The following is a 21,776-nucleotide window of genomic DNA, read 5'->3' as shown; positions in this document are numbered from 1 at the left end:
TCAAAATAAGATATCATGAGTTCAAGTCAAGTTCTCTAACTCCCCAGCAGAGTCGCCAGAAACTGTAGACGTCCCCGAATGCCCCGGGAGGGAAATCCCGTTTTGTTCATTTGGACTCACTACAGTTCGGGACTCAAATGTCACGGTCCTGTATCTAATCTCGCAGAGTGCAAAGCAAGACCGATGAATCATCAAAGAGTCCAAATCTGACAAATTGTTTTGGAAAACAAATTTTTAGAAAGAAGTGCCAAACATGGACTGCTTTGCCAGATACAGAGTCGCCACCTAAATATTTTATTTTGGGGGCATTTAGGAAACCCTGACTCGTGCCGAAGGCCACGTATCCGTCATCACCAAAGTTGCCTCGACTCGGGAACTTGGGTACGGTTGGGGAAGGTCACTTCGTGAGCACCCCCGCTCGCCCGATCAAAGATCGGCCTTTACTAACCATGATATCGAGTTTTGAAAACATTATGTATTCTTATTCCGGTTAATAGCCTAGATTTACTACGTGATGCGCACAGCATACAAGTATAGATTGGATCGCCTGAATTGGAACAACACATCTCATGTTTGTTTATTTTGGAAATGGTTTGATGGTGCTACCCGCAAGTAGGCTAAGACGTGGATTTGCCACCCTCGGGTGGGCTTAGAAAACCTGATGGTTTGCCACTCTCAAGTGGGCTTAAAACTCACAGTCAATGCATTATTCCAATTCAGATAATCCAACCTTCACCCACAGGCATTCAGGCAGGTATATCACATAAGCACATAGCCTCATGGTAAGCATGCTATCATAGCAGTCACTCACACACATGCAAGGATGCTAAAGCATAAACACTTGCCGAGTACTCCAAGCCAAAACAGAAGCTATGTTAGAAATCCATGCATGATCCTAACTATACTGAAATGCCTAATGCAACACATGCAGGAATGCAACTACAATAGGCTCGGCTATTTCTAAAGATGGCATGTGAAATGCTACAACTAACAAGTATTCAACTTAGAATTGAAATACAATGCAGTTAGTATGATGCGCCGAGCCCGGTGCATGCAAGACAGATGAATGAATGCAAACATGCTATCATAAGTATGCTAATTAAAGCATGCCCTAACTAACCATCATAAGCTGGTAAATAAAAAGGAGAAAGACGTGGGGTTGGAAGACATACATCACACACACGCACAATTATTACAACAATTGGCCCTCTCTCGGAGGGTCTGAAAGAATATTACACAACCAAAATAAATAACAAATTATTACACAATACTAATTACTTAACAAATGAATTAGGTAAGCAAAGTAAACTAGCATGCTATGCTACGTGCAATGGACTGCCTCAGCTCTATTCCGAATGATAAAGGATGCATGCATACTCGGGTTGCCTTATCAGGAAATTCCATCGCGACGCCTCGCCTCGCATTTGTTTGCAATTGATCTCAGAAACTTGCACAAAGCTCCAGAAGGCTGAAACTCCACCTTGGGAAGGCCACCGACCAGTTATTAGCATGGGAGACCACCTGCCGACCACCCTTTGTGGTGGAGATCAAAGAGGGTGGTCGGCCTGCCAGAAAATTTGGTAGGCCGACCAGTTTCCACCTCTGGTTTCTGGTTTTTCTGCAACAAAGGCAAGAGAGAGAAAAGGCAATGTATTTTCAACAAATGTGTGCATGACCACTCTCCCCATCCTTGCACAAGCTCAAGGGAGTGTAGTCCTCAATCCTCGTGCCACCAATCATGCATCTCGATGCATGATGGCAGAGAAGTCGAATTGCACGACTCGATGTGAAATGAATGCACATATAAGCAAGTAAAGCCAACAACTCTATCATGGACAGTCAAGAGTGTCGGCGATCGAGAATCGAGGCACATTTCGTCACTTGGAGTACAAAACGTCCCTCGTTTCCTATGTTCGGACTAAACCCTACTCGAAACATAAAGCAATGAGATGGCATACACAATACGACTAACATGCAACCTAGCATACGCAATGCTATGGGCTAAAATGACATACACAATGCACGTGACATAACATGGCATACACAATGCACTTACGAAGACTATCATGCGCACATAAACTAAATGGCATATACAAATGCAAGATGGACTTACACCAATATGAGTGGACCTCAGCCACACTCACATCAGTGGCCATATGATGGAAATGAGACAACCGAAATACATACAAACATGCACGGATGCAAAGGACCGATCCTACGGCACAACATGCAACTCTAACTAAGCATGGCAAAGGATGAAGTATGGCATGCAAACACACATTTTCCAGCTCTGAAACATAATGTACAATGGTCCCGAATCATGCAAATATGTCACACAATGCATGCAAGATGGCTCGAATACCGAAACTAGTGAAGCAGGTTACACTAGAGGTACACAAAGTAATGTTTAAATGGCAAAATCAGCCCCAAACAGACCCTAGGTAGGTCTGAAACAATGGAAAAATGGCCCAAAATGATGACTCAACATGCAAAGAAACGAAGCTCATGCAATGGTCTGAAAATGAGGCATTTATGCACAACTCTCAAACACGTTTAAAGAGTGGAAATCATGGGAATATGGCATTCATATAAGCTCTGAAATATGATGTATAATGACCACAAGGCATGAAAACACCTCAGTATATGCATGCAATAGACCTCAAATCTCAAAGCTAGGCATGGATATTGAACTACAAGCATGCAAAACAAGCATCATTCGACCATAAGACCCAAAAACAGAGTTAAGGAAATCCAAAACATGCACAAAATCAGTTTAAGGCATGGCCAAAAAGTGCTAACATGAAGGGCCAAAACAACATGTAACATAGGCTAGTAAGCATGGTTTACACTACATGTATATGAAGCACATGAGGGGCCACCAAACCAGCCAAAAACAGAAACATGGCATGCCAAAATACGACCAAAAACCCACTGAAACTCAGTCAACACATGTTAGAATGAAGTGTTCCTTTGAAAGGCCAATGAGAGGGTTGTTCCACACATGTATGATGGACACACAAAATGGAAAAACTATCTCTGGACAGAGGTTATAAGGGCTCTAAAACTCACTGAAAAGGGCCTGAAATGAGTCTAGGAAGCATGCAAGTAAAGGCCCCTTTGGAAGGCCTTGAAGAGGTTTACTCTACACATGCATAATAGACATTCAACATGGCAAAAAGGGCTTTGGAAAGAGCCTATGTAGGTCACAAAACTCACAAAAAGTGGCCTAAAACATGGCTTTGAAACATGCAAATAGGGGCTCCTTTGTAAGGCCAACAAAGCTAGTAAACAAAACAAGGGGTGAGAGGGTCACCCCTCTCTGATTTTGAGGCTCAAAAACACAGGTTAGCCACTAAAATTCCACTGGATTTCAGTGGCTAAAAGGCCAAACCAAGGCCAACACAAATGCTCTAATTCATAGCTCAAAACAAGAGGAAATGAAGCATGCAAGGGGGTAGATGACCCCCAACAGAAAAATGGCCTTAAACAAACATGTTTAGAAGCTCAAAAAAAGACTTTTTTCAATTTATGACAAAGCCTAAATATGCTTGCAAATAGAGCTAAACTATGAAGCAAAATAAGGCTACAAAGAGGAAAATAGAGACTTACCCTTGTAGAGAAGAAGGCCAGCAGCTTCTGGACCAAAATAGGAACTCTTCAACCTCTGAAAATGAGCTCCTAGGTGCTTAGGTTGACCATGGAGGTGTTGTGCTTGGAGGTGTAGTGCAATGGGGCCAAGAACTAGGAGTTTTGGACACCAAAAGAGAATGATATAGAGAGAGAGAGAGGTGTATGCCTTAGCCAAAATTTCTCAACCTTGGCTCATGAGGAAGAGCCTCCCTCTTATAGAAGAGGAGGTCCATAGCTTCTCTAAGAAGCTTGGAGCAAAGAGGCCAAGCTTCTAAAGGAAGCTAAACCAAAAGGGTCAAGCTTCTTGAGGAAGCTAGACCAAAGGGGTCAAGCTTCCTCAAGAAGCTCAACAAAAGGTCAAGCTTCTCTTAGAAGCTAAGCAAAAGGGACCAAGCTTCTTTAAGAAGCCAAAACAAAAGGGTCAATCCTCGGAGGATGGGGTAAATGCCTCCCAGCTGGCACAGTTGGATAGCACTCAAAGAGACAAAAAAGCAGAAGGCTGGCCAACCAGCTCAAGTGGTCGGCCGACCAGGGGTCAAAAGGTTCAAGTTGAAAAGGTGGTCGGCCTACCCATATTGGTGGTCTCCTAGGTGAATGCAACTCAATGGTGGTATGGAAGAGCAGAAATTGTGGCTCAAAAGTGAGGGAGACCACTTACCTGTCAAGAAAAACCGGCCGACCGGGGAAAGGTGGTCTCCAAGAAGAAAAGGTGGTCTCCCACCCTACTGCCACCTTCCTAACAATGAAAGTAGGGTCCATGCCAAAAATGAAACCACACCGATGCGAAACGAAGGTTCGGGGGCCAAAACGCGCAGCCAGGGGCCCCAAAAACTGACTATTAAGCATCAAAAGTGGCGTGCGACCACGAAGGTGGTCTCCTGGGCCACAGTGTCCCTCTAAGGAGAGGAAACAAGGTGTGTACCAAAAATCGGAGCAAACGGAGGTAGTTAAGCTGTCCCGAACCGAGGCACACAGCCGACGGCTCCGAAAATCAAAAACTGGTCTCCAAACGGGAAAAATGGCCTACGACCATGAAACGTACCCTACGGCCACTGAGAGATGGTCTACGAGACCTCTCCCTCCCTTTAGGAAGAGAAAACAAGACCTGGTTCGCAAACCGAGGCAAGGAACGAAAAGGTTCCGAAGCCCGGAGGCAAGGCTCTCAGCCGAGACTTTGCAATCTCAGAACGAGCACAATATGCAACATCACCGAGCGCTCAGTTGGTGATGTCTGAGTCTTAAGGTCGGTCAAAAATGGGGTGTCTACACCAAGGTGTGCATGAGTGTGAAAACCATGATGGTGTAACTTCAAAACCTAGTTCTAAAAGCACTTTTCAAAACTTCACTTTGTATTAAGGTACAATAACCTTGCAAATATACATATGCATACACATGCACACATCTTAATACCTTCTAAACAATGGTTTTCTCTTCTATTCTCGTTCTATATTTGCAACTTACCATTGATACAAACCCGAATGCCCCTTAAAAACAATTGTTAGTAGCACTAGGGAAGAAAATAACTAAAAGGAGAAAATATCACATAAGATTGATATTAAAAAGAAGAAAAGAAAAAGATAAACTATGGACTACACTTGCAAAAGGTAAGATTTTTAATGTAAAAAATAATAAAATGAAACTGAATGCACCTACTTACCACTAGAGAGAGAGAAAGAGAGGGGTAACCTCATTAGGGAGCGAGGATAAAAAGGGTTAATGAGAAACATTAGAAGCAAAAAACATCCAGAACTGAATTAGAATACTATTTTGCCCAAAAGGCATACTGCTTACACGTCGCTGGAGCGGCCCAATCCAAGCCGCTGGAGCGGCCATAAATAGGTGCTCGTGCGGCCCAAATGGGCGAACGAGCAGTCCAAAAAAAAAACTGCAGATTTATTTTAATCTGATTTCATTTTATTTTTATTTTTATTTCTATTTCTTTTTCTTCTTCTAAACAATTTTGGCTATTTTTGAAAAAAACATATATATATATTTTTATTTTGTTTTGTTTTCTTCTATTTTTATTATTGTTAATTTCTTTTTTAATTTATTTACTTATTTCAAAATAAATAAATAAGTAAATAAATTTTAAATAAATACATAAATAAATTTTTAAAAATAAATAAATAAATATACAATTATTTTATTAAAAAAAATTATATATATATAAACAAAAAAAATTCGTATTTTATTTATTTATTTTTATTTTCTATTTTTGTTATAAAAAAAAAAAAAACCCGTATCAACAAGTAACCCTCTCTCTCCCAATCACTCTTAGATTTCCCTTTCTCTCTCTACCTCTCATCATATCTCTCTCTCTCTCTCAACCCCACAAGCCCACCATTTTTCTTCTTCTTCTTCTTCTTCCCTTTTCTTCTTCTTTCTTCTTTCTCACCGCCGGCATCACTTCCCTCTCCGTCTAATGAATCTCTGACGACCACCATTTTTTCCGGCGAATCTCCATTCTTTTTCTCTCTTTCTCCACTTTTTCAAGGTAATTTTTTTTTTTTGTTTTATGTGTAGATTTGTGGATGTAGGAGTCAATTTGTGGAGTTTTTGTTTTTGTTTTTATTTTATTTTTTTTGCTTGATCTAGTGTTCATCCTTTAAAAAAAAAAAAAATTGCAGTGAAGGAAAACGATCGATGCACGCGCGGCCCTCTCCAGCGCATGTGCGGTCCCAAAAAAAAAAATCTCAAAAATAAAGGGGCTAATACTAATAATAATTTAGTTTATTTTTTATTTCCTATATTTGCTTAGTTTAAATTGTTTCGTTAGTAATTCTGGTTAGTTTAATTAGTTAGTGGATTGTTTTTATTTTTATTTTCCTTGTTTAGTTAGTGATTTTATTTTATTTTTATTTTTATTTTAATTGTTAAGTAGTTTAGTTTTTATTTTATTTTATTTTATTTTCTTCTCTTCTACTAACGTAGATTGTTTAATTTAATTTTATTTTCTTATTTATTTCATATTTGTAGTTCCACTTTGAGTTTGTAAATAAATAAATACCAATCAATTCGGTGGTGTGAGGATGATGCGGTTTTGAGTGATGTATGCATACATGTTATTTTTAATGAGTGTTAATATAATAGTTTCACATTTTTGGTTGTGTTGGTTGAACTATTTTGTGCAGATATAGCTTCATCATCCCGCCGAGCACCCAAACGGCCTCGCAATGCCAATATTGCATTTAGGGATGTGCCAACCGATGCTTGGGCCACCAAACCAGTTGCATGTGATACATCATTTGATGTAGACTTCTTTCGTCGCCATCAAACCACTGCGTGGAGTATTCAATAACTTGAAGACCGGGGCCTCCTAGGCATCTGCACCGTCACTGAACCGGCATACCCGCGCATTGTGCGACTCTTCTATCAGCATATGTACGTCAGCGACGAGGCCCCGGGAGCTCTTTGCTCCCTTGTTGACGGAGTGGAGTTAGTGGTCACTCCAGCTTCAATTGCCGAGGTCCTCCACTGTTCTACGGACCCTATCACTACAGAACAGTTCTCGGTATTCACTCGGGAACTCACCATCCCGGCACTGGTCACTGAGTTTTATGAGGGACGTCAGGATGATGACAACCGTACTAGCATCCGGTGGGCTAATCTACCACGCCGCCTTCTCTTCCTCGATGTGGTATTGAAAAAGAATGTTATTCCTCTTGGCCACAAGGAAGAGCGGCGAGGGGACTTCCTCCGTGTTCCTCCGTGCCTTACATCTTTTTGACTTCGAATTTTGGGTTGACATCCCTACTTTGATCTATAATCAGATGCACCGAGTCTTTAATGAAGTCAAAATACGCAATACCCAGGGCAGTGCTACATGGGCCCTCTTTTTTGCCAACCTCATTACAGTGCTCATAAAAGCCCAAGAGACATACCCACTTCAGGCCAATGAGGTTCATCTTCCGCCGCCCACATTTTATGGTAAAACCCACTGGCGTCAAACCACTGCTCACCTGCCGCCTCCACTAATTCTTCCCGAGGCCCCGGCCAATCCTAATGATGCCCCAGTCGAGCCCGCCGCCGCATCACCGCCATTCCGTATGACGAGGGCGCAATATTAGGCTCTTTTGGATAATCAAGCCGCCCTTCAGCAATCTATGGTTGATTTCTGGACCGACTACCAGGCTTACCGAGATTATTCACAGGCGACATTTGATGCAAACTAACTTCTTTGCATACCGGGATTCGAGTGGGCAGCGATTTGATCAGTTTAATCAGCAGTTCATTTAACATGGCACTAGGGTTCATGATGAGGCGTTCGAGACTTGGACACTGATGCATGCCCTATTTGAGCGGCATTTCCCACCACCACCGCCAGATCCACATCAGTGATTTCTGTATATTTCCTTTATTTTCTTTCCTTATTCATTTTGTTTTGTTTTATTTTCTTTTCCTTTCTCTTTTATACTGTATCGAAAAAAATAAATAAATAAATAAATAAATTTCCAAGAGTGTGTTTGGGTGTCCTTGCCTCGCTGGATGTGAATCCATGCTGTCTGGTAAGATCCTCTCTCTCATTTTACTATCTAATGTCTACTTGCTTACATTGAGGACAATGATATATTCCAGTTGGGGGGTGAGGGTATTTGTAATAACTATTCATGTTTGTACTTGCTGCACTTGATTGCACCACTTCACTTAATGTTTACTTTGTGGTATTTGTAATAACTATTCATGTTTGTACTTGCTACACTTGATTGCACCATTTTACTTAATGTTTACTTTGTGCCAGTATGGTAATGATATGAGCATATGTTAATTGGGGAACATAGTGGGCTTGTATAAAAAAGGGTTTATTGGGTAAATACTCACATGTAATGTTTGCACTAGGATAGTTGTTTGTGTTTGTGGTATTAGTACACTTGTCATGAATATGCCTTAATTCACATGAACACACTATCATAGCAGTGACCTCTTTATTATAATCCCTGGTGTACATCATTGATAATGGTTGAGGTTGCAGAAAAGAATAAATGAGTAGCCAAGATTCTTGTTAAAAAAAAAAAAAAACTGACTTGTTTGGGTCCGTAGCCTCTTTAACTCGAGTTACTAAGCCTGTAGGGGTGTCTCTACACCTAGTGCCCTAAAACTGTCTGGTTTGGGAGTCATTGGCCCAATACTTGCTACATGGGTTAATTAGAAAGCTTAAGGGATCTAGACATTGCACAGTTAAGGAAAAATAAGAATGACTTGTTCGGATTCGTAGCCTTTTCAGCTCGAGTAATTAAGCCCGTAGGGGTGTCTCTACACCTAGTGCCCTAAAACCGTCTGGTTTGGGAGTCATTGGCCCAATGCTTGTTATAAGGGTTGACTAGAAAGCTTAATGGATCAGTACATTGCACAGCCTTTCAGTTAAGGGAAAAAAAAAATTGAGAATCTTAGTTTCAACAGTTTAGTTTTTCTATATATGTTCAGTGTTATTATGAGTTATACTGGGCTATTATAGTGGACAGTTAACTAATATGGAGATTGCACTTTACACCGAGGGTACTAATGATGTGTCTACTAGCATTCACAAGTACATAGGACTTTACTTTTGTATAAACTGAAGTGTGGTTTTGGCTCAATAAATTCCTTCATACTTGTCCACTGTGTCTCTAATGACTCATCGTGTCTTAATATCATACTGTAGTGGCACATAAGTTGATTGTTGTGTGGAGTAATGTGGTTAATTGTTGTTGAGCGGATATGAATATGTTGATGTTTGTGGGTATCACATCTGAAAGCCCTCACGAGACTATACTCGTCCACTTGGGATAACCTTGTGGTTTAAAGGCTTGTTGCATATGCTAAATGTAATCGTGATCCCTACGAAAGTGGCTGAGAGTATTTTACTTTTCTTATTTCTTTTGTTTTGCTTGAGGACTAGCAAAATGTAAGTTGGGGGTGTGATGTTGGCCGAAAGGTACTACATTGAGGCCACTTAAGTTACAGTTGTAGTCTTTCAATTTTTTTTTTTTTTTGGTGGAGATGATGTGTTTTGTGCACTTGTACAGATTTGGTAGGAAATATGAAACTTCAATAAAAAAAAAAGGGCGCGAAAGCAGATTCTCCGTGTGAGAAGTGAAGAATCCGAGCCAGTTAGACTACCGCACGTGCGGCCAAGCTTCACCGCACGTGCGGTCCACCACCGCTCGAGCGGCCCACATGGGCGCACGAGCGGCCCACCTAGGGACGCATGCACGAAATTTTTGGTATGTTTTGCTGCGAATAAAAGAGAGAAAAATAGCCAAACTTAGGGTTCGAAAAATTAATTTAGAATAGAGGGAGGCTAGGGTTTCAAAGAGGTGATATTCTACCAAAGCTCCAAGGACACTTCCATGGGGGTTTCTTCCTCATCTTCTTCCTCTTTCCACTCCTCCATGAGTGGCTAGTCGTCTTTTCTAGGGTTTTAATGAAACCCTAGCCATGTAATAGAATTTTTCATGAGCTTTAATTGTGAATTGATTTAAATGAATGTATGGATGGTTTAGAAGTTTTTAATAATTGTTTCGTTCATCTCCTCAGGCATTTTACTCTCTATGATTGTTTAATGATTTCCATACATTAGTATTCTTTGTGTTTGTATTCAAAGTACGGGACGAGTCATGCTTTGAGAGACGGGTCGTTTTGCTAACATAGTTTAGAGCAAACGACTCGTACCACTCGAGATGATTCGTGCTGGTACGTTGAATGCGACAACTCTCTTGATTAATATTTCAAACTTGTAGTTGTGAAATATTGGGTAGTTCAAACTGGATTGCGATTGATGGCTGATATTAAGTCTCATTCATGTGGTTAGTGGTGAATTCTCTACCCTAGGATTTTTCCTGAAAATTAATATCTCCAACCCTAATTTTAATTGTCAATTTAATTCTTCAATTTTATTTAATTGTTGTTTAGTTATAAAATCAATCTTATCTTTTTAATCAAAATTAATTTAAGAATTTTGCGATTGAATTAATTTAATTTCTCATTTGTCCCTGTGAATCGATACATTTGTAGAAAAATGATGTTATTTGCAGCATGAGTCTCTATTGTGATGATATGAAATTTTCATCTTCCAAGCCCTTAAATGTAGACCATTCATTTTTAATTGCATATACCATGTAATTATGATAAGCAGATCAATCTAATTTTTTATTCCTATAAATTATCTACACATCAATTGAATGGCTCAAATCATTCGAGCGAGACACATGGGGAGTCTCCCTGCTCACATACCACCCTCTACTCTTACCAATAAATAAATAAATAAATAAAATTAGAGTTTTAACTCTCGTAACAAAATAAATTTCTAGTTTTTAATTTTAGCAATTTAAATCCAAATCTTTTTTTTTTTTTTTTTTGAATCTAAACTAATGTAAAAATTTGCTCGCACCTTTGAATAATAATTTGTTATTTTATGATAAAAAAAATTTGTCACGTGATAGAAGGAGAAACCACCGAACACTTCGACACCAAGTCTAATGCTCACATATATAATAGTATAGATGATATTTCTTATTCAAAAAAAGTTTGTTGTTTTTGTTTCCTTAATTCCAAGCCTGAATAATAAGACTTATGTGTTATTAGCTTCCAACCCAAAAAATTTCATCCAATCCTTTATGAATATGAATATGTAAAAGCATGAGGTAGAGCATTCGCAGAGATCATTTGAAAATTAAATATTTTAATTAATTAGGGTATGGTATCGCACCGGCGCTGGGTAGGTATAGTGAAAGAGAGGCTAGTGCAATTTCTTGAACGACTAAAGAAAGAAGCTCAGGATTGTCGGTTTAGATTAATAACTTGAAATGTAGGAATATTAACAGATAAAACTATGAAGTTAGTGGGTAACTTATAATTGAAATAAATTATGACATGATTATAAGAAAACTGTAGGAGATGAGAAAACAAATGAAATGGAATAGGGTTTGAATTCTCTCAAGTTGATCTTTTCAATTTTATTGTGTTTAAGTAGTTAATCCATTTTGAGACTTAGTGATCCAAATTTTTCACTTTTTAATATAAAAAAATCCTATAAAAAAGCGGATTAATGTATAACAAAAAAAATTGAAGTCGTCATTGGCAATTTGGCATATTATCATGGACAAATCAATAGTACAAAAAACAAAAACAACAATATTTGTGAATTAAATAAGAGCTCGTGTTTACTTTTTGAGATTTTTTAAAAAGAAGTTAATTAATGCTTTTGAAAAGTTACTAAAAATTAACTTTTTATCAGTGAACAAATTAAATTGATGTTTAACTTTTCTTTCATATCCCCAAGTCACTTGAGCTCGTATTTAACTGATTAAAACATCATTTAAGATCAACTTGTTACGTAAAAAATCAAATTCAAATATATTTCAAAACTAGTAAAGTTTTGAAGTCGACTTTGAACTACCTACTAATTCAGTTATATATACTATAAAAAATCTTGCCACACAAGTTTGGCTCAATTAAAATCTCCTTCAATTAGGGTATAAATAAATAAAAAATTTAAAAAAAAAAAAAAAAAAAAAAAACCAAACCTTAAACAAATTTTGAAATTCATCAAGTTTGAACATCCTACTACTCAATCTTTCGCTTTATTTTTTTTTCCTTCTTTTTCTCATTTTCCATATTAGCCGGGATCAAATTCATCTACCATAGCTGCTATTTTGCAGAGAGAGAGAGAGAGAGATCAACAAATGAAACAAGTCTGAGAAGTTACTGCAACAAGCAACTAATAATTCACCTCCAAAATCGAAGTAATGAGATCACATGGGAACAGTACATAGATTGTAGCGTAGACACACAGGTTCAAAATAGACTTAAAGATGGCATGCAGAAGTAACTGAAAGGCGGCGAGACCGGCACTCAATACTCTCACTTAAGGAGTGTCTTGACAATGGACTTGACATTGAGCTTCTTGAGGTCGGTATACGACTGTACTGATATGTGATATGAGACGAAGATGATGATCTTGAGTGACTTCTGTTTCGTGTTTCTCTCTGTGGTTCATAGTTTAGTTTATGCAATATCTCATTCTTTCATGGTATCAAAGCCTGAAAGAACAATGATTAAAACCAGATCTACTAATATTCGTCAGAATCCATTATTTTTACTTTCAAATATAACAAACTAAGTTCTAATCAAGCATTCATCAAATATTATTCTGTGGAAGTAAACTGCAATTCTTCGTGCATATGATCTTCTAGGCTTTGTGTGGATCAAATCAATGTTCTGCAAGATTTCTTAAAGACAATCAATGATGGAAGGTTAACAGACATTGAAAATCAAGAAGTTCATTGATGGAACATTACAGATCAGGTGTTGACCACATTGATCAATTCTACACTTGCTATGGTGCTTCGCCAAACTACATCTCCAGGGGTGGAATGCACTTGAGAGTAGGTTCACTTCACTTTCTAGAACACATACATAATTTGAATCTCAAACAGAGCTTCACAATATCAAGAAAGGCACTGATACAATTGATTCATACTCGCAATGTATCAAATCTGTTTGAGGTATTCAGCAATCAGAACTTGAAATGAGCAGCTCTCATTTGAAGATCATGATGTGTTACTTCACTCATAGGAGTTTTCTCACAAGGAAACTTCAGATTATGTCCAATGTGTTAGGATCAAAGACACCCAGAAACTTATCTCACACACACAGAGAACACAATATTTACGTGGTTCGGCCCAATGCCTACATCCACGGACAGAAATGAGAATTATCACTAAAATGGAGCAAAAATACAAATACAGAGGAGGAGATGAAACTCACTCAACGCACAGCTCTCACTCTCTAATTTCTGATCTCTATCACAAACCCTCCCCTCAGCCTCCATTTATACACTAACAGAATAGAGATGGAGGGGCTGGCCAGCACATGGCCAGCTTGTGCCAACTCTCTTGTGTGTTGGCTTCACATGGCCAAAGGTTTCCTAACATGGCCAGCTCTTGTGTTGGCTTTGCACATTGTCAACTCCTTCTTCACATGGAGAATCATCCCTCACATGGGTGATGATATCCCACAAATCACCCCCTCAGCCCATGTGAGGTGATCCACAACAAAACCTGCTGCCAAGGTATCAAGCACCCCCTGATTGGATGCCCTATACCCCCTGCTCGGGATACCCTTGCATTACCGTGCAACTCCTTGCATGATGAACACGGGAGCAACTAGAAAACTTCAGAGTTTGACACATCAACATCCTCAATTTTCCTTGCTCGGAGCTTATTTCTGAACTTTCAGCCTTTGCCCTCTGCACTTCTGAACAACCTCCTGGCGTTTCCACATACGCTTGTTATCTGTGCTGCAATCCCTGATGTTCGGTTCTGTCTCACTTGTACGTCCGTACTGATGTTTGACAGTTAGCCCTTCTGCCAAGACAACTTCCACCGGTCTGTACAAGTTACCACTATGCAACTCCGTGCATAGTGCTTGCACCCCCTTATTGGAGTGCATTGCAAAGTTTACTTTGCGACTCGAGATTGCATCCCTCCCTTCTATGCATCTTTTGAGAGGTTGCAAAATGTCTCCAACACGGAAGCAAAAGAAACTCTCTTTTTCACTGGCATAGTCTCTACAGATTTGGTTTCTTTGCTCTGAACTTTCTTCAAGATTGGCTTCACTGGCTCAGATCTGTGCATCTTTGAACTACCTCCTTGCGTTCCCGTGCACCATTTTCGCCATTCCTGATGAAAGCCTTGCTTAATCATACGCATTGGTTGCGTATGTTCTCTCTTTGTACCCTTCGACTGGCATTTGACAACACTCATCTTTGTCAAAACTTCTCCTTCCAGTCTATACAGTTTGTTGCACAATTTGCCTTGCAACATTTCTCTATCACCTCTGTGTACATGAAGAACCCCGCCACTAGATGAGAAACAATTTCCTTTTAGATCTAGCATACTCAGGGAGATTAGATTCCTCCGTACTCCTGGCACATGTCGGACCTCAGATAAAATTACTTTTCTTCCAGCCTTAGTAAGGAACCGCACTGTCCCTATGCCGACAACTCTGTTCACTGTGTTGTTGGCCATCCGGATAGTGCTACCACTGACTCTTCGATAAGTGGAGAAAAGCTTCTTATCCGCACATATGTGGAACGTACACCCTGAATCCAAAATCCAGTCGGGTGTCTCCAACTCTGACGAGATTGTAAGCATCACCTCTTCATCGTCAGAGGAATGCACTGCAACTGCTGTAGTTGAGGGACCTCCGTGTCCCTTAGCCTTCTCTTTGGCTTGTCTGTCCGCCTTTTTCTCTGGGCAATCTCTTATTACGTGATCCTCTTGATCACAGTAAAAACACCTCCTCGTGTTGTCCTGTCTGGACTGTGAACGCCCTCTGCTTTTACTTCTTCCTCTACCTCTGCTCCTTTCTCTATCTCTGCCTCTACTTTCTGTGACAAGGGCATGGGACTGCTCTCCTTCTATCTCTTTCTTCCTTGCCTCCTCGTTGAATAAGGCGTCTGTGACCATCCCCATGGTCAGCTTCCCTTCGGGTGCAGAATTACTGAGAGAAACCACCAACGTCTCCCAGCTGTCTGGTAAGGAACTGAGTAATAATAATGCTTGCATCTCATCCTCCAACTCCATTTTGATTGATGCAAGCTGGTTCACAAGGCTGTGGAATTCACTGGTGTGTTCAGCAACAGACACACCATTCTTCAGCTTCAGGTTTATAAGCCTTCTCATTATCAAGGCTTTGTTTCGTGCGGTCTTGGACTGGTACATGCCCTCTAATTTCATCCATAGGGCATAGGCGTCTGTCTCTTGGGCAACATGGTGGAACACACTGTGGTCAATCCACTGTCTGATTTGACCGACAGTCTTCCGGTTGGTTTTTATCCAGTCCCCATCCTTGTCTCCATCTGGTTTGACCCCCTTTAGCGCTATAGGGTCAAACAAATCTCTACAATACAGGACGTCCTCCATCCGCGGCTTCCATATCGCATAATTAGAAGCGTTCAACCGAATCATCGGCCCTGAAACTGATGTGGATTCCTCCATCATCCAGAAAGTAATCTCTGTTTGAAAAACAGGCTTTGCTGTGAAGTCCGGACTGCACAAATTAGCCGGAAAAGTACTTCGGATTGCCAAAATAAAAACTGCAAATTTTTGAAAACTTATTTGCAAAATCTGACCGCACGGATGTGTCCGGAATACTCCAAATAGTCGGAAACCACTATTGGATCACCAAAACCGGACTCCAAATGGCTTCGATCAAGCCAAAACAATTTTAACGGTTCAGATCGGCAGAATCTGGTGCGCCTGAGAAGCACCAGATTATTTCTCCAGATCGGCTGGCGTCGGGCTGACGTCAGCGGCTCAGTCAACGGCTCGGTCAGCGGCTGAAGACTCGGCTCGGCTGAAGACTCGGCTGGCCCGCGCGCGTGTTGATGGCGCGTGTATGGCACGCGCTGTTCCCTCAGTCGTCGTCCTCCTTGCGCCGCGCGTTGGGCGCGTGGGTGAGATTGGGACCACGCGCCGGTGGCCTGAACGGCGCGTGTGGGCGCGTGTCGCGACTGGGACTCACGCGCAAACTTCCAGGGGCGCGTGAGGGCGCGTCCGGCCTCCGTTGGGTGTCTGTTTTATATTTCTGGACTCCTCTCGTCGAGCCCTTGCCCCTGGTATGCTCAAAAACTGATTTCGAGCAATACGATTTCTGGGCAGTTTCGAAACAACACTCTGTTTTTCTGAAAAACGTACAACTTAGCTCTGATACCACTTTGTTAGGATCAAAGACACCCAGAAACTTATCTCACACACACAGAGAACACAATATTTACGTGGTTCGGCCCAATGCCTACATCCACGGACAGAAATGAGAATTATCACTAAAATGGAGCAAAAATACAAATATAGAGGAGGAGATGAAACTCACTCAACTCACAGCTCTCACTCTCTAATTTATGATCTCTATCACAAACCCTCCCCTCAGCCTCCATTTATACACTAACAGAATAGAGATTGAGGGGCTGGCCAGCACATGGCCAGCTTGTGCCAACTCTCTTGTGTGTTGGCTTCACATGGCCAAAGGTTTCCTAACATGGCCAGCTCTTGTGTTGGCTTTGCACATTGCCAACTCCTTCTTCACATGGAGAATCATCCCTCACATGGGTGATGATATCCCACACAATGGCTAAGGCTGTCACATCAGTAATTCAAGGCAGATTCTCTCAAAACAATTCATAGAGGTCCTGGCAGATATGCAACTAACAGAGGTTGTTCTGGAACATTCATACCTAATTTTGGTTATCATAATCCAGATCATGGTTCTTCGTAGTCCAATTTCCATCATCATCTTAGGATTTTTCCAGATCAGTTTGTCAAATCTGTGACAAAACTGGCCACACTGCTTTGGACTGCTACCATAGAATGAACTATGCTTATCACAGCAAAACTCCACCCACAGAGCTCACTGCAATAGCTGCCTCTACATCACACTCGCCACAATCTCAGCAGTAGTATTGGATCACTGTCTCTGATACAGGAGCAGCTACAACAAATCACATTACTTCAGATCTTTCAAATCTCTCTCAACCATGAATTCCACATTACTTCAGATTTTTCAAATCTCTCTCTCAACCATGAATTCCAAGGAAATGACTGTGTTGCTGTCAGGGAAATGGACAAGGATAACCTATCTCTCACATTGTTACAAGCTCTTTAAACTAAAAATTCACTCTCTTTCTAGCTTGATAAGGGCCCCTCTCATTTCTTCCAATCTTCTTCCTGTTCATAAACATTGTCAAGATAATAATTGTTCATTTTGCTTTCATGATAATCAATTCACCATTCAGGACAGACTATTGGGAAGAGTCCTCTACAAAGGCCCGGGGATAGGTGTGACCTTATATCCTATCAATGGTTGCATTTCTGCTCCTCAATCCTAGTCCACTCCACCTGCTGTTCATGCTGTTGCAAATGTTGGTGCTCAAATTTAACATCAACTCAGGCATGACAGGAAGGGGCATTCCTAATAATACTACACTTCATTACATGCTCACTAATCCTTTTCTTTCTCATATAAGGCATTCTATGTTATGTAAGAATAATGAATCAATTGTGTGTGATGCCTTAAAGGCAAATGTCTCAGCTTCATTTTAGTCCTTCTCATGCCAGAGCCACTGCTCCTTTAAAATTGATTCATAGTGATGTTTGGGTCCCTACCCCTGTGGTTTCTATAGATGGATATAGGTATTATGTATCATTTGTAGATAACTATACCAGTTTCACCTGGCTGTTTCCATTGAAATATAAATCGAGAAATGCTTTTTATCACCGATTCTATTGCACTGTTTTTTTTCACTTCCCAAGTGTATTGATGTAATAAAAGCCATGTGTATGTGTAGGACCATCATAATTAATAAATAGTCAGGCTTACCATGCGACATAAGAATCCACATTGGAGGTGAAAAGTTTTGGTGAATTATCTTGGTGTGATATAGCAGCCCACGTATAAATCTCAAGTGTTTCCCACCTTTTTGTCATTTTAACGCATATGTGAAAATTTTATTTTCTACTACAATTAAAGTCTTGTGTACTTGATTGTGCCGGTGAGTGTTTGAGTAACGAATTTCATTCATTTAGGTCTCACCATGGCAACTTTCATCAACTTTCTTGTCCACATACGCCACAACAAAATCATGTTGTGGAAACCTATGCAGCATGGACACCTCTCCGGAGGTCACATACTGCTGTCTGACACGTATCAATCGTGCCAAACGAAGTGCCCCATTTTTTTCAGTCAAGCATGCTAGGAACACACTGGAAACACACAATGTCCATTTTTTTCCTTTTTACCAAAGTAACATACCCAAGATTAATGAATTTGGTGAGAATATATATGTGATATAGAATAAATATATAATATTCAAATATATGTAATAATAAAAATAAAATATTATATGTTTTGCACGTGTTCCCCTCCATGTCGTGTCCTGCATGTTTTATGCATTTTTTTGAAAATATGTGTTCGGTTGTCCGTGTCTGTGTCCATGCTTCTTAGATAAGAAAACATACACACATTGTAGAAACAGCTCTGGTCTTTTGCCTTTGCGGCAGCTGTTCAACTTATCAATCTTATGCCCACGCCTGTGCTTTTCACAATGTCTCTCCTTTTTCACTTCACCACCTGATTATTCTTCTCTTAAAATCTTTGGATGCCAATGTTTTGCCCTCTTAAGTCCCTATACCTCAAATAAAATCATAAAACCATCTCTTGTGTTTTCCTGGGGTATCATACAGCTTTTAAAGGTTCTCTCTGCTACGACATTTCTCCTCACAAAGCCTACAGCTACTAAAGGTCATCTCTGATATGACATTTTTTCTCACAAAATGTATACCTCCAGACATGTTATATTTGATGAATCCTTTTTTCCTTAACAGTTCTCTACTTCTCCTGTTTCTGATGAATGGTTGTCTTCTATTCTATTTCTTAATCATTGTGCTGTTTCATCTATTCTTGGTCCAGCTCCTTCCTCTTCTACTTCAACTTCTTCTGAATCAGCTCCCTCTTTACCCATACCTACTTCTTTTCCTACCACTGTGGTCAGTTCTACTCCTACAAGCTCTTCTTCTGCTGTTCATTCCCATTCATCCAATTATCAGTCTATTCCTCTCTATACTCATTGGACCTCTTCTTCCTCTGACTTGCATACTTCCTCTTCTCTGCCACTTATGTCTTTAACGATTCGTATCCATGATTGACCTCCTCTTTTTTCTGCACCTATGCCTAATCCCACAACCGGTAACTGCTATCCTGGCACTTGTGCTTGCTCTACTACCTCTTCACTTCTAACCAACTTAGTCCTATTTCTCCAAAATTTTGTGCCACTTAGTGTCTTCGTAGGCATGAGCTTCTTGGGTCTAGGACGCTAATTCTCACTTCTTTTTTTTTTTACCACAATGCAAATTTCCTATGCTACTTGTCAATGTTTTCTTACATAGGCTTGTAATGATAATCACTACCATTAGCGTATTAGTTTAAGCGTTTCTTTCATGGTAGGATATTCAAATAGCAATGTCATGTTACAGGCTAAATATTCCTCATTATAGAGTCAACTTTGGCAATCTTGAGAATCTGGTCACAAAACATAGTAAAGCTCATAAAAAAAATAACATAGTTAAAGAATGCAGAAACTTAGCAGTCTCCTCTCCCAAGCAAGCAAAGAAGGCCATGATAAGATCGAAGAGAGAGTGACATTATACATAACAAGAGCACAAATTTGTTTTCAAGTGTAATAAGAGTTGCAACTGCAATTAAAGATCACATATGTTGGGAAGATTAAATCACAAATCAAATAATATTCATGATACAATAATGAGATACGAGGCATATAGGGTTGCAATTGGAGAAAACAGATTAAAGTTTTCTAATTATAGGTTATTTTACAATTTTTTTCAAAAGTGTGTGCAAGTGAACTTTATGGCAATCGATGGGGTGAATGACAATTTTCAGGAAAAAAAAAAAGAGAGAAAAAAGGAAAGGAAAAGGAAAAAAATATATTAGTGGGTCAAGACTTAATTTAAGGGATTGTGTTTTTTTCTTGGCCTCCAAGTAAAAGCCTTAAGTCAACTATGTCCTTTATTAAATGAGCTTAAGTGCTTAATCTACCTCCATTCTATTCCATTTCAACCAAGTGATCATAAATTCAATTCAAACCCAATCAAGGGCTTTTAGGTCTTTTCAACCCTGACCAAAATTCACTTCTCTATATAGACGCCAGACATTCTCCCTTATATACACACCTATACAGCCGGCCATAGTGAGGAAGAGGGGGACCAAAAAAAAAAAAAGAAAGAAAGAAAGAATTGCATCCAAGTAAGCCACTGTTTTTCCACAAATATTATATTTTTAAGCGTATTTAGATTAGGTATATATAAAAAATAAAAAATATAAATTACGTAAAATATTTAAAAAATTCACTAAAAATAAAAAAAATACATGAAAAACAAAAAATTCTATTTTCTGAAACCAAATATGGTGAATAAATTTTTTAACAACTTTAAAAAATGTAGTAATTAAAAAAGTCACTAAAAATCGCCAACCCCAAACGGCCACTAAATTTGTAGAAAAAGGGTGTTATTTACGCCTCGCATGAGTCTCTGTTGTGATGATATGAAATTTTCATCTTCTAAGCCCTTATATGTAGACCATTCATTTTTAATTGCATATATCATGTAATTATGATAATCAGATCAATTTTTTATTTCTATAAATTATCTACACATCAGATGAATCGCTCAAATCACTAGTGTGAGACACATGGGGAGTCTCACTGCTCACATACCACCCTCTACTCTTACCAATAAATAAATAACTAAATAAATAAATAAAACTAGAGTTTTAACTCTTGTAACAAAATAAATTTCGAGTTTTTAACTTTAGCAATTTAAGCCCAAATCTTTTTTATTTTTTTAATCTAAACTAATGTAAAAATTTGCTCACACCTTTGAATAATAATTTGTTATTTTATAATAAAAAAATTTATCACATGACAGAAGGAGAAGCTACCAAACACTTAGACACCAAGTCCAATGCTCACATATATAAATAATAGTATAGATGATATTTCTTATTCAAAAAAATTTGTTGATTTTGTTTCCCTCTTAATTCCAAGCCCGAATAATAAGACTTATGTATTAGTAGCTTCCAACACATAAAAAATTTCATCCAATCCTTTATGAATATGAATATGTAAAAGCATGAGCTAGAGCATTCCCAGAGATCATTTGAAAATTAAATATTTTAATTAATTAGGGCATGGTATCGCACCGGCGCTGGGTAGGTATAGTGAAAGAGAGGCTAGTGCAATTTCTTGAACGACTAAAGAAAGGAGCTCATGATTGTAGGTTTAGATTGATAACTTGAAATGTAGGAATATTAACAGATAAAACTATGAAGTTAGTGGGTAACTTATAATTGAAATAAATTATGACATGATTATAAGAAAACTATAGGAGATGAGAAAACAAATGAAATCGAATAAGGTTTGAATCATTTCAATTTTAGTGTGTTTAAGTAGTTAATCCATTTTGAGACTTAGTGATCCAAATTTTTCACTTTCTAATATAAAAAAATCCGATAAAAAGCAAATTAACGTATAACAAAAAAAATTGAAGTCGTCATTGGCATATTATCATGGACAAATCAATAGTACAAAAAACAAAAAC

The sequence above is a fragment of the Camellia sinensis genome, chromosome 4 (assembly GCF_055761805.1).
Source record: "Camellia sinensis isolate YWXY chromosome 4, ASM5576180v1, whole genome shotgun sequence".
Classification (NCBI taxonomy): Eukaryota; Viridiplantae; Streptophyta; class Magnoliopsida; order Ericales; family Theaceae; genus Camellia; species Camellia sinensis.
This window is presented reverse-complemented; position numbering follows the sequence as displayed.